The sequence below is a fragment of the Sciurus vulgaris genome (genome assembly GCF_902686455.1).
Source record: "Sciurus vulgaris genome assembly, chromosome: 14".
NCBI lineage: Eukaryota > Metazoa > Chordata > Mammalia > Rodentia > Sciuridae > Sciurus > Sciurus vulgaris.
In genome coordinates this window covers 76,349,539-76,364,213 of record NC_136475.1, presented here as the reverse complement: position 1 = coordinate 76,364,213, position 14,675 = coordinate 76,349,539, and positions in this window count along the sequence as shown.

Sequence of the window (14,675 nt, the reverse complement as noted above, 5' to 3'; positions counted from 1 at the left end):
ATTGTTGCTGTTGTTATTTCGGTGCTGGGAATTGAACCCCAGGCATTTTACCACTGAGTCACATTACCCAACATTTTTATATTTTATTTTGAAACAGGGTCTTACTTAGTTGCCTAGGGCCTCTCTAAGTTGCTGAAGCTGACCTCCAACTTGAGATCTGCTTGCCTTAGCCTCCTGAGTAGCTGGGATTACAGGCAAGTGCCACTGTGTCCAAGAATTCATAAATTTCAAATACCTTTGATTATAATATATCATTATAATTGTTCCACTTTATGAAAAGTTATTGTTTCTGATCTCTTACTCTGCCTGATTCATTAATTAAATTTTATTGTAGGTATGAATGTATAGGAAACAAACACATGTAGGGTTTGGTACTACCCATGATTTCAGGAACACACTGGGGGTCTTGGACCATATCCCCATAGATAAAAAGGTGCATACTGACTGTGCTTTCATGATGAAAATATGTCAATGTACAGATAAGGGTGTAGTATTATGAAAGAACACTAATTCTTTGTATTGACAACTATATGGGTTTTAAACCTTTGGATGCAAATTTTTTATAAATCTATTTTAAGTGACTCAGTGGGTAAGCCTCCTGAGGTTTAATCCTCAGTACCAATAAGTAAATAAATAAAGCACTTCTAAAAATAAATAAATAAATCTATTTTAAAAGATTTAACCAAATATTTTAAAAGTTAAATTTAAAGGTTCAGTTTTACTTACCTTATTTAGGATGTTGATAGTCAAGTATTATTTTTCATTTTGACTTCTAATTTTAATAGGAATATAATATTTTAGAATAATAACTGAAAATACACAGTGATTATAATTTTAGATGTCATGTTCTCTTTAATTTATAATTCAATGAAAATATACTCAAATTTTAAGCTTTTTGAATACAATTGTGCTTTATTTTTTTTTCTTTTTTTTTATTGTAAACAAATGGGATACATGTTGTTTCTCTGTTTGTACATGGCGTAAAGGCATACCATTTGTGTAATCATAAATTTACATAGAGTAATGTTGTTTGATTCATTCTGTTATTTTTTCCCTTCCCCCTACCCCCCTACCCCTCTTTTGCCTCTATACAGTACTTCCTTCCTCCATACTTGCCCCCCTCCCTAACCCTAACTCTAACCCTAACACTAACCCTTCCCTCCCCCCCATTATGTGTCATCCTCCACTTATTAGCGATATCATTCGTCCTTTGGCTTTTTGAGATTGGCTTATCTCACTTAGCATGATATTCTCCAATTTCATCCATTTGCCTGCAAATGCCATAATTTTATCATTCTTTATGGCTGAGTAATATTCCATTGTATATATATACCACAGTTTCTTTATCCACTCATCAATTGAAGGGCATCGAGGTTGGTTCCACAGTCTGGCTATTGTGAATTGAGCAGCTATGAACATTGATGTGGCTGTATCTCTGTAGTATGCTGATTTTAAGTCCTTTGGGTATAGGCCAAGGAGTGGGATAGCTGGGTCAAATGGAGGGTCCATTCTAAGTTTTCTAAGGAATCTCCACACTGCTTTCCAGAGTGGCTGCACTAATTTGCAGCCCTACCAGCAATGTATGAGTGTACCTTTCTCCCCACATCCTCGCCAACACCTTGTGCTTTATTTTTAATCTGTCACATTGTTGCAATCAGTTGAACACAAAGTATACAAAAACTTTTATTGTAACAACAAAATGATTTTTGCTGGCATACAGGAAGTAAAAGAAATGTTGTAGAATAAATGAATAAATCATGAGTTACATGTGTCTTTTATCATCCATACAGAGTGTCACTAGCTCCCCAAACATGCACAATAATAATTAAATTCAGTCATCTTTGATATTTTGCTACCTTTCATCATATAAACACCACAGCTTTACAAATGTTTTCAGATGGTGTCATTGATTTGTCAAGATAGAAGAACAGAGAATATTTTATTTATCATTTTCTGGCTTGATATCCTACTTTTGAATGTGTGCCCATAGGGTCTATGTCCCCATTTGTGCTGGTGGCCAGGCCTGCGTGAAGGGGCAGCCTTGCTTCCTGAGGCTGTCCAGGTTGGGTGATAAATCAAAGCAATGCACTGTGGAGTTCAGAACAAGGATTGAATCTTTGTCTTTCACTCCCAAACTAAACATTCCAGGAATTTCTGTGGGTGTTATACCTTTCTGAGTGCACTTAACATGCAGATCCACCTGAGAAGGAAAATGAACCCAACCCCCAAAGCCTTGGAGGTGAAGAAGCTAGAGTCTTCTCCTTGCACAGAAGGGGTGATCAGAGGGAGGATGAGGAGCATAAGGAACACGCCCAGTCTACTCCTGAGTTCTGCAGAAAAGGATAGCCACCCTAATGCTTCTGGGTGGCGGTGGGGTGGGGGGAGGTCTCTCAGAGCCTCCCACCTGCCTCTCTGCCTCAAGTCCACAGAGGACATGACAGTCCTGGTGACGCTGCTCCTCAATTTGATCCTAGGGACTGTCTTCCTGCCAGGAGCTGTGCAAGCCCAGGGAACACAGGAAGACAGGAGCAGGCATGGAATCCAAAGCCCTCCCAGGAACATCCACAGACTCTGGTCTGGGCCTTGCCAACACCTAAGACTTTGTGCCAGTTAAGAATATTACAACCCTTCTGTTCAGAGGAAATATAAAAGTATCCTTTCCTTCTTGCAGAATCAGTCCCAGTCAGATAAATCCAAAGTACTAAGCCAAAGCACATAAACTACACACACACACACACACACACACACACACACACACACACACACACACACGTATTTTTTTTTTTTTTAACTTCCACATTTGAAAACTATTCTAGGTATACTCCACTATAATGTAGAGCCAGCAAAGCAACCACAACATTCCCTCATTTTCTTAACTAAATATAGAAGCAAATATATTCAGAATATGAAATTAAATAAAAAAGGTCAGAGGACAATGAATAACATGCTGTGTGTGTAGTTAATTATACTGGTTCTAAAAAAAGTCATCCTTGCCTCTATATAAAAATTGTGTGTGTAGTTATTTCACTTTGAAATGTCATAGGGTTACTTGATTTCAAAAAGAAAGCAAAAGAGAACAAAGATATTTATGCAATACTGAAAGAAAATATTTCTTAAGAGAATGTAACATTTAATTCTTTATTGCTCTCCTTTGTCCTGTGGGTGGTTTATAAATAGCACAATTCTTTGTGCTCTTGAAATTAAGGGTTCACAGTAATTTTTTTTTGTCTTTTCAGAGAAAAGAACCAAATAATTTAGATACAGAAAAGATATGATTGTTTCCCAACAGCTATCGAACCTGATGAACCATTATAATCATAAGGTAGCTAGAATCATGTTTAATCTTTTTCCATGATGAGATCATCTGTACTTTTAACTTCAAACAAAATGCTCTTTTTATCTACCCTTAGTTCTTCAGACTTCAAAAGGAAAACATTTCTGAAATACTTGAATGAAAGTCATTTGTCTACCTAATTTTTATTTCTGCTATAATTAAAGCAGGGAACTTAATTGGGTGTGAACTCATCTAATACTCTGATCAGACAAAATGAGCAAGACAGATTCATTGTGACAATGGAAGTGGTATCAGTGAGCAGTCTGGCAGATGCCTGCCTGCAACCTGGGTTGCTCACTTAAGAAAAGACACTTGAGGTCAAGTTCACTTTTGCTTTTTGGGTAATCTTTCCCTGCCATAACATGGCGAATCAAAGAAGGATTTTCTTCACTTTACAAGTATTTTCATATTACCCTTATTTTTGGACTCTTGCTTCTTCTAATAGTATAAAAAAAAAAAAAAAAAAAAACATTTTTGGATGCTTACTAAGTTCCAGACTCCATACTGGTTGTTAGGAATTGAAAGATAAAGAACATGGTCTTCTATTTGGGAGATTGAGGTAGGAGGTTCACCAAGTTTGAGGACAGCCTGGGCAATTTAGCAAGACCCTGTCTCAAAATAAAATAAAAAGGGCCGGAGATGTAGCACAGTGGTAGAACACTTGCCTACCATGCATGAGACCCTGGGTTCAATTCCAGTCCTGAAAGACAAAAACAAACACAGTCTTTGCAGTCAAGGAGCCTAATCTCAAGGATTCCAACAATGTGAGTGTCCTATTGACTGTGGTAAGTGTGGGTCAGGGAAAAGCACAAGTTCCTGGTCCCGTCCAACTTACAGATTTAGAGTCCAGAATCGGGATTCAGTTTCTCCACCTGGACAATTTCTCTAGGGTCCATCCAAACTCTAATATGTATACAATTCTATCTGATGACTCTAGGTTTCATATCATTTTCAAATAAAGTATTTAATCACTGCATTGCATATAGTGGTAGTACTCTTATAATATTGATGCCAGAATGAATCTTAAGTCTCTTTCAGGAGTCTCTTAATGTTTTTGTAACTCTATTACCCTCCTTAAAAACCCTACATTAAAATTTTAAAAAATTAAATTAAAAAAAATTTACCTTTTATTCTTGGGAGCAGGGTTTCATTATGAGTATGTTTTCAATCCACTCTCATTTGGAGTAGAATGTTTTTGTCATCTTAAGTTATTTGCCACAGATTCAAATTCTAAAAGGATTTATTAACTTTTTTTTTCACATAAGGGAGTTTATTAAGCAAACAGTGTCTCCCTGCAGGGTAAGAGAGAAAATGAGAGGAAAGGGAAGGAGAAAGGGTGCGCGCTGGAGAGAGTGTGAAAGCCAGGAGGATAGAGAAAGTGAGGAGGAGAGACAGCTATGCGGTTTTGATTCTTTTGAAATGAATACAATGAGTCTGAGACACATTCCTTTCTTCTGTTTTAAAACAGAGAGGCCTTCACATGATTCTACCTTGTGATTTATTGGATAGCTCCTTGCCAGTGAAGGAGGCTGATCTTCACCATTGCCTTTGGTTGTGAATCATCCAAACTTGGCTTTGTCAATTCAAGAATGGATGTTTTCTATGGTTCTTCTGTTGGTCACTTCAAAACAAGCAGAATCATTTTCTACCTTGAGTTGTCAAAGTCCTGTTTTATTTTGTTTGAGGAGGTTTCAAGAAGACTCAAAGCAAAATGACATGAACTAAAGATTAGTGAATTTTAACTTCAGGTGATGAGGGCTAAGAACTTTCTCGAAATGGACTGCCCTCCCCACCCTCCCTGCCCCATCCCTGTCCATCACAGTATGTGAGAATTACCATGGCAGAGAGTAGAAAGCAGAGGTTAGAACATGGAACCCAAGGCTCCATTTACACTTCTGTCACCAACTCCCCCACTGCCCTGTGATCCTGGCTTACCTACTAGTCAATTCCATGAATCTGTTCGTCTTCATATTTTGAAATAAATAAAAATTGAAAGTGATTCACACTTCAAAGAATGAAATATATAATGAATAAGCTCTTTTCTAAAAATGTTTTTTATTTGTTCAAATTAGTTATATGTGACTTCAGAATGCATTTATGCTCTTCGATGTATCATACATAAACAGGGTACAATTTCTCCTTTGTCTGATTGTACATGTTGTAGAATCACATCAGTCATGCAGTCATGTATGTACATAAGGTAATAATGTCTGTTTCATTCTACTATCCTTCCTATCCCCAGATCTCCTCCCCTCCCACCACTCTTATCTATAAGCTCTCTTAGAAATATAGTATCTACTATATTTACTCAAATAAACATACACAATAGCAAAGTTGGTTAAGTTGGGTTCTTTCAGAAAGTCTTATTCCTCTCTTGAGGACACGATGATTTCAATTGTATGTGGGTCTGGAGGATCCAGTTTCCAGGGATGCCCATTCACTGGGTACAATTTGGGAATATTATGGGGCCCCAGAGAGCCAGGCAGTGATAACACACAGAAGGCAAGCCTGTGGCATGGAGGTTCTCAGGAGGTATCTCCAAGATCCCTTGGGCTTGGTACTTCCACCAATGACCTGAGCTAAGCTCATCCCTGCCTAAAGGCATTTTCTCCCTAGCTTTCTCTACAAAGTCTCATCTTTGGTTGAAACTTTCTTCAAACAACACCTCATCTCCTGGGCTATCCCCCATGCACCCCCCAGCCCACTACACTCACACCCCCACAGATTACATTGCACTTGGCTTCTCCTCATTGGACCATCTTGCCTCACAGATTGGCAAAGATAGTAGCCATAAGCCTGGAGAGGAATAAGGTGTACAAATTGACCATTTGTCTGTTAATGTGTGAACAAGTTCAAGTAACTTTTCCCAAAGGTCTCCCCAATAACGAAGGGCCAGATCAGAAGTAAAATGGGGCCAGAAACTATGGTCCTCAGGCCAAATCCAACCAGAAGCCTATTTTCATACCAGGAGCAAAAACAGTTTTTATATTTTTAAAGGGTCATAAAAAATAAGAAGAAGACCATGGCAAAAAATATGTAACAGATTATATATGACCTGTGAAGTCTAATATATTTATTATTTAGCTCGTTACAGAAAAACTTTGCTGACTCCTGAACTAAGGTATCCACATCTCTGTCTGGGCCTTGTGGGCTCTAGAAGATGAGCCAGAGTCATACCCCTGGCCTCTCATCTTCCCCTAACTCATGTGAGTTATATGAGAGTGAACTTGAGAGAACTTAGACCAGCCCTTAGTGGAGGTGTCTTCTCAGCACCAATGTGTTTCAGACTGTATGAATTCTGCTCCATTCTCTGCCATGTAGCATGGGCCCTACAGAAGTCACAAGCCACTCTGCTCTGTGGCTATATCTGGAGGGGAAGACTCACACTAACTCAAGCCACAGAAACTGTTGAATAGCCAGAAGTCAAATTTATCCCATTTTACAAATAAATGCAACCAACGAACAGATGGGCCATCACATCACCATAGGAGGGCACATGCTCCCTGTATACAAATGGAGCACCCAGGAGCCAGGCTGCGTACAGAGCAAGGTATCTGAGTAGGAGGAGGTAGGTTGATGGTTTGTCAAAGGATCTCCTTGCCACAGAGGTCTGAGAGCTCATGTCCTTGGGCACGTCCTTCTCTCCTGAACAGTGCTGAGCAGGGACTGCCAGCTTCTGGCTTCTTAGGCTAATGTTTCCCAGGCATTGTCTAGCAGCTCCCCTGCCTACCTCCTCTGATCAGGCAGGCTTTCTCCATACGTTGATCAGTTTTCCCCTGTTAAATTAATAGGATCTTTCTAGTGTTTGCCTTTCTACACCTAGGTCACCTGAACTGAGGTTGTGGGTGTCCCTAAAGTCCAGGTACACACTTGTCATCTCTGATAACTCCCTCTGTTGATTTCTCTCTCTCTCTCCCTCTGTGTGTGTGTGTGTGTGTGTGTGTGTGTGTGTGTGCGCGCACGCGTGTTACTTGTTTGACTCTCAGATGGTAACCTTATTTCCTATTTCCAGGCTTTTTGGAAGACACTTTATCGTTATCCCCATTTGCTGCCAAGAAGGTAGTTTTGAGCTGTTTTGAAAGAAAATCTTTAGTGCAACTGTTTTTATTCCACTTTGAAACTTAGCTCCTTGAATTCAACCACTTAAGCAGTTTTTCCTGGTTTCTTATTGTAATAAATTATGGGACTGAGCTAATAATGACAAATATCTAGAAAGACTCTCAGTGTAACTCATTTGTTTTCTTAACGACTGTTCAATAGTCTTATGCAATAAACTCAACACATCCTTAAGAGCTCTGATTTGTTTACAAAGGAGGTGGATAAAAATAATTTACTGTTAAGCAAAGACATAACCAGTTGGATGCCTCCAAGCATCAGCCTCAGGAATCAGAAGCACCTTCCCCCACCATCTTCATTTTCTCCTTCCTTCCTCTCTCCCTCTCTTTCTGTTTTTCTCCCTTCTCTTCCTCCCTCTTTTCCTTCCTTTCTTTTTTCTTTTCTCCTGTCTCCCCAAACATGTATACAGCATCTTCCCTGCCTACTCCTCTGCTTATGCAGGCTTTCTCCATACATTGATATGAGGTCAGAGGTTAAATGGTAAATATGGGAGCTAGACCAGTCAAGTTGGATGTTTTGAAAGACCACTTTCATTCAACAATGGAAGGCTGATACTTTTTTTTTTTTTTTTTGTCCCAATTGGGCAAACGACCTCCTAGTCAGCTGGACAGGGAAAGTCAGTGCTGGAGAACAATTGACAAATTCTTATTCCCAGCTTTTTTTTTTTTTTTTTTCTTTTTTTTTCTCCCCACTAGGTCTGGGTCACTACTTCCCAAAGGGTAATCTAAAGACTTGATTTGCCTTGGGTGTTTATTAAAAATGCATTTCTTTGAAAAATGCACTTATTTTTAGATCCCATCCCACAATTATGAATCAGATCTTCTGGTCTTGGGCTGGGAATATAACTTTTAACCAGTTTCTGGAGGATTGCAATGTAATGAAGACTTTGAAAATCTGCTAAGCTGTGTAACTTTTTTATTTTGTATATTATTGATTTATTGATTTATTTATTTATTTATTTTGCAGTGCTGGGGATCAAACCCAGGGCCTTGTGTTTGTGAGGCAAGCACTCTACCAACTGAGCTATAGCCCCAGCAGTTAATTGCTGTAATGTACAATTACTGTACTTCTCCAAGCCTCAGTTTCTTTGTCTGTGAAACAGGTATATAATATGTTCTATCTTCCAGGGTGATTGTGGGGATCCAGGGATATGTGAAACCCTTGGAACAGCATCTAGAGCTTCAGAGCATGCTTGTTACTCTTGTGATCATTGCCACTAACATTGTCCTGGTTTTCATTGTCTTTATTTGATCCACCCTATTCCTGTTTGCACACAGATTTGATTGTTTTTTAAATGAAGCACAACCAAGTTGATCAGCTACTAGATAGAGAGACCACACTCCTGACAGTACCATTTTCCAAATTGTATTTTCTTTCTTTTTTTTTTTTTTTTTTTTTTTTCTTTACTGGTAATAGTTTAATTTTTCTGCTTCTTAAAAATGGAAAAGATGAAGTGGACGAATAGCTCATCCTGTAGAGTGCTCGCCCAGCATGTGTGCAGACCCAGGTTCAAATCCCCAGCACCTGGGAGAAGAACCAATAAGCTGAAAAATGGAAAAGATGGTATTCTAAGCTATTTCCAAATAGTACAGAAGGATGAATTGGTTTTCAGGCAGGTTGCTGATGACATCCACAGCATTTGGCTTACCTTTGATCTCAGGGTTTGGCACATTTCCCTCTGTCTCAAAAGTGTTGGGTTGCTTCCTACTTTGGGGTTAAAAGTTCTTCATTAACAACAGCAACGTATCAACTTGTTAAGCCATCCTTGAAATGTTGTCATTTGTTATGACTCATCTTGTATTTCTACCCACCTTTGAAAATGAAAAAAATGTAGAAATAGAGGCCTCTCAGTTGGCTGAATGACAGCAATTCTAATTAAATCAGGAGGGATTAGGAGGTGCCCTGCTAATACATTTGCAAGTGGACACCACATCCCATGCTTCAGAGCTTGCCGGAGTTTGTAAGTAGAACTTAGAGCGGCATCATCCCTATCAACTGCCTTCATCTCAACACTTCAAAGTGGGTTACGAACATTAATTAAGCTTCAAAGCATCTCTATGATGTGGATAATTACACCAGCCATCCCTGCCTCCTAGATGCATGCATGAAGAAGGAAGAGGTGACCTGAAGTCCCCAGGTTAAGATGATTCAGCAGTAAAACCACCCAGGGAACTGTTCATCACTGAAGCCTAAACACTTCTGCACCTGGTTTCCCCAAACATCAGCATACCATTGAAAACCAAGTTGTTTAAAAATGAATCTATTTTTACAAAAACAAAAACTTGAAAGCCTAATGAGGGTTCCATGATTAAGCAGGGTTCAGCTACTTTGAGTTGCTTTTATGTCCAGCTTGCTTCTCATGAGACTTTTTTCTCTCTCAGTCATTTCCACCTCCCAGTAGAATGAAATCCTACATGCTGCAGCTGGCCTGAGTTCCTGGTGACAGGTATGGCCTAACCAGGCTGCTAAGAATCATCCCTCCCTCCCAGTAGCACTGTCCACTTGGCTCCGCCCCTTTTCTCTCTGCCACTTTTGCTAAACATAGCCCAGTTCCCAGCTGGCAAGGAAGGGAACTATTTTTAGCTAGGTCCAGGGCTCAGGCCAATAAACTGAGATAGGCAACTGAGATTAAACTTTAGGTTTTTTTTTTTTTTCTTTTTTCTTTTTAATAATAACTTCTGTTTTTTTCTTCTGATAACAATTTATCGTGTTTTCATTTTAGATGTTTTGGACAATATAGCCAAGAGAAGGGTGATATATGAAAAAAGAAGAGAAAAATATCCTATAATAGTGTTTATTGAGGCACTACACATATAGCAAAACACACTAATCTTGAATGTACCTTTTGGTACCCTTTTACGTAAGTATGTGTTTGTTTTCTATCACTTACAGCAACATAAAGAACACTCCAGAACTCTAGAAAATTTCCACTTGCCCCTTCTCGGTCAATGTAAAATGCATATGCCCCAGAGGTAAATCCCATTCTCCTATGAGTTTTGTATAAATGGAATAAAACAGTATACAATTGTTATATCTGCTTCTTTTCACTCACTGTAATATCTGTGATATTTATCCATGGTGTTCCATGTAGTAGTAGATTGGGTTTGTTTGACTGGGTTTTGTTTACTGTGTAAAATTCCACCATATGAACACAATACAACTGATTTATCAATCCCTTTGTGGAGGGACAATAAGCTTGTTTCCAACTTTTGGTTACTAGAAATAAACCTCCATGAACATTTTGTGCATGTCTCCTGGTGGTCATACTTAGGAGTGGAATTGCTAACTCATAGAGTGGGTTTAACGGTCACTTTTAAAGATGTACGAGTTCTTCCCAAGTGGCTCTGTTACGGGCCAGGCTATGTGGGCAATGACCAAACAGACTCCATTTTACCCTGAGACTCCATGTCATGTAAGAAATGCTTCTCCGATGGGAACATCCCACCTCAGTACCCATCAACAGTTGCTTAGCATAGCATGTTTGGCAACACAAAATGGCAATTCTTATACAATGTAAAATAGTTCTCTTTTTGGTTTCCATTTTTGTGGACAATGTACCCTATCAGAATTGTCTAGATGTTAGTAACCATTCTTTAATCATAGCGACAGTCACTTATGATTAATGTACTGACATCCTTTACTTATGGTATAAAAGGTATATTCTAACCCCTGGAGGGGGTCGAAGGGTGCAGACTTGAAACCTGCCCTCCATCCCGTCCATCCTGACAGCTGGTGAATCAGGACAGCCAGCTGGTGAATACAAATGGTTCAGTCTCCTGCTTTAAGATTGGGTGATTTATTTCCATCTCACCACAACAGCTCTACCATTTTAGAGACCCAACAGCAGTGCGTGAGGGAGCTAATTGCACTATATCCTTATCAACACTTGGTATCATCAGTCTTTCTGATTTTGGTCATTCAAGAGAGCAAGGGTTGGTAGCTCATGGTTTTTATTTTTGTTTCTCTGGTGATTAATAATGGGTTGCATACCTTTTCAGATATTTGCACATTCTCTTCTATGAAATGCTTATACAAGTGTTTTTCACCCTCTCCCTCCCACCCCCACATCCTCTTTTTTGACACAGGGTCTAAGTTGCCCAGGCTAGTCTCAAACTTGTGATCCTCCTGCTCAGCCTCCCTGGTAGCTGGGATTATAGCCACCCCACCCTGCCTGTTTCACCCAGTTTTTAATTGGGATGTTTGTCTTTCTCTTATTGGTTTATAGGATATAAAGTTCTTTGATATATTTACATATATTGCAAGAATCTCCTCTCAGCCTGTGACTTGGCCTTTCACAATAGTTCTTAAATTTAATGAAGTTCAATTTATTAATTTTTCTTTTTGTTGATAGCATTTTTTGTACCCTGCTTAAGAAATCTTTGACTGTCCTAAAGTCATGAAGACAGTCTCCTACATATTCTTCAGAAGCTATGCTGTTTTATTGTTTATGATTCACCCTAAGTTAATTTTTCATGTATAAGTAAAAATTAAAACTCATTTTTTCACAAGACTATTCAATTGTTCCAGAATTACTTATTAAAAAAGACCATCTGTCTTTTCCCCACACCCTATACTGTGATAATATATCTGGATTCTACACTCTCTCTTCTATCAGTTTGCTAAGTCTTGTACCAGTAATAGAATGTCTTAATTTTATATTAAGTCTTTTAATCTGATAGTGTGATCCACCAACTTTATTCTTTCTCTTCAAGGTTGTCTCATATATTTTATAGCCTTTGCATTGCCATATGCATTTCAGAGTCAGCTGGTTAATTGTGACCCTCCTCAAGCAGGAAAAAGGCACTCGAGGTTTCTTTAGGAATGCATTGAATCCATGGATCAATTTTGAAAAGATGGACATCTGGATGCTACATTTTCCAATTTATGAATATGAGTGTGATAGATCACTCTGTTTACCTAGGTCTTCTTTAATCTAATCTTTATACCTTAACATATATAACATAGGTTTTATATATATAATATATATATGATTTGTTTCCAATTTTTCATTCTTAAGAGCAACACTATGATAGTCATCATTGTGTATCATATCAGAGTAAAGGGACTGCTATATAGAAGGAAATTTTGTGAGTTTATGCACAGACTGAACCCCGGGCTTCATGCATGGTAGGTAAGTGCTCTACTGCTGAGCTATAGCCCCAGACCTAGAAGGAACTTTGAGGAGAAAAGACAAGCATTTTCTCCATCTTCCTCTTCTCTCCCTCTCTCTTTCCTACCACTCTCAGATATCCAGAAAAAAAAGCAAAACACACACACACACACACACACACACACACACACACACACACACAGAGTATGATAGTTGGTAGGCAGAAGGTGTTAAACAAATGTGTTTTTCTCATACTCTGAATAGTTTAAACATTCCATTATATACATCTCATGACTGAAGGAAATGACATTCTATAAAGGAAAAAAATTTACATTTTTTAGAAACTAGAAAACGTTCTATTCACTCTAGTTAAAGGAGAAAAAGCTTTAGCTACTAAAAAAATGACAGTTTTGTGGCATTGAGTAAGTAAATTTCTCAGATTCTTGGTTCCTTCATCTATAAAGAGAATAAGGATCATGGTGCTGAAATTCCTCCAGACTAACATTTCACTCTTTGACCTAATGGAGTCCATTGGTAGAGATGAAATAGATGAGTTCAACAAACAAAACAGATAAAACATAAAGGACATATTTAAAGGAAAACACAGAAAGAAGAAAGTTACATATGCCAAATATAAGCAATAAGAGTTTCCCATCCAAAATATATTGATGAAAAATGATACAAATATATAAATTCAATATGTAATGTCAGCATCCAATTATATTCCATAAGTAATCAAAGAAATGAGCAGGAAGTTTGTACATTTGATTATAAATATAAATCATCATATAAAAAAAGAAAACTCATTAAAAATGAAAATTAAAATGACATTCATGTATCACTATGCATATTAAACAAGCAAAAATAAATAGATTTTATCCTGAAGATGGTGTGGGTTACCTGAAGGATGTGAGCAGGTAAGTGGTATAATTCTACTATTCTAGTGAAGTGTGAGTTGGAGGGTGGGGGACAGTAAGGCTGGAGTGAACAGGGCTGTCCCAGTGATGAAGAAGAGTGTGGGCCTGACTGACAAACAGAAATGTGCTCACAGAATAAGGAGTGGGCATGAAAAGCACAAAATCATATACATATGTATAATATTTGTTATATAAATATTTATTATGTAAATTATATAAACATATACATACAGCTGATTACTGGTGAATCATACACACCGAGCTCTAAGGGCATAAATAGAGGAAGAAAATGAACCTAGACTGAGGGTTCACCATGTCCTACTCTAGATTCTTTATGACATTACCGCATTCAGTGCTCCCAACTCTGCCAATCAGGCATCTTATTCCTATTTTACTGGCGAGAATGCTGAGATTCCAGAGCTTAGGTGAGCTGCCTGGAGGGTGTGGCTTATACGTGGTGGAGATGGGGTGTGAGTTCACATTGCACGATGCCAGGTTCCTGCTCTTGCCACTCTGTCATGGGACCTTCATTTTAATGGGAAAGATTATATCATGTTCCTTTTCCCCATGACATTTGGATTATGACAACTGAGAAAGACTTCAAATTTGGGCAATGAGAGAAAGATTAGCTTGGAATCATCTTGGAGTCATCATTTTTTCTTTCCCCTATTGCTGTGGTTGCAGTGAGGCCCAAAGTTCATGTGTTAGAAACCTGATCCCCAGTGCAGGAGTTGAGAGATGGGACCTTTAACGAGTGATCAGATCACAAGGGTAGATTAATACTGTTACTGAGGGAGCAGGTTCTTAATAATTATCAAGAGAGCAGATTTGTTATAAAAGTGAGTTCAGGGTTCTCTCTCTCTCTCTCTCTCTCTCTCTCTCTCTCTCTCTCTCTCTCTCTCTCTCTCTCTCATCTGATGTAGCCCATCTTGGACTTCCCAGCCTCCAGAATTGTGAGCCAAACAATCTTCTATTGTTTAGAAACTACCCCCATTTGTGGTATTCTGTTATAGTATCACAAAATAGACTAGTCCACCAACTTTAGGGAATCTCATCTCCAAGATGAGTCTGGGTGCTTCCTCTCCATTTCCAACATTATCACTGTAGAGTAGCCTGGCTCAGTCCAACCCTGCTCAGTCTGGTCTGTACTTTAACAGATACATCCTCTGCTGTTTCCTGGATCAAACATTTTTGAGAA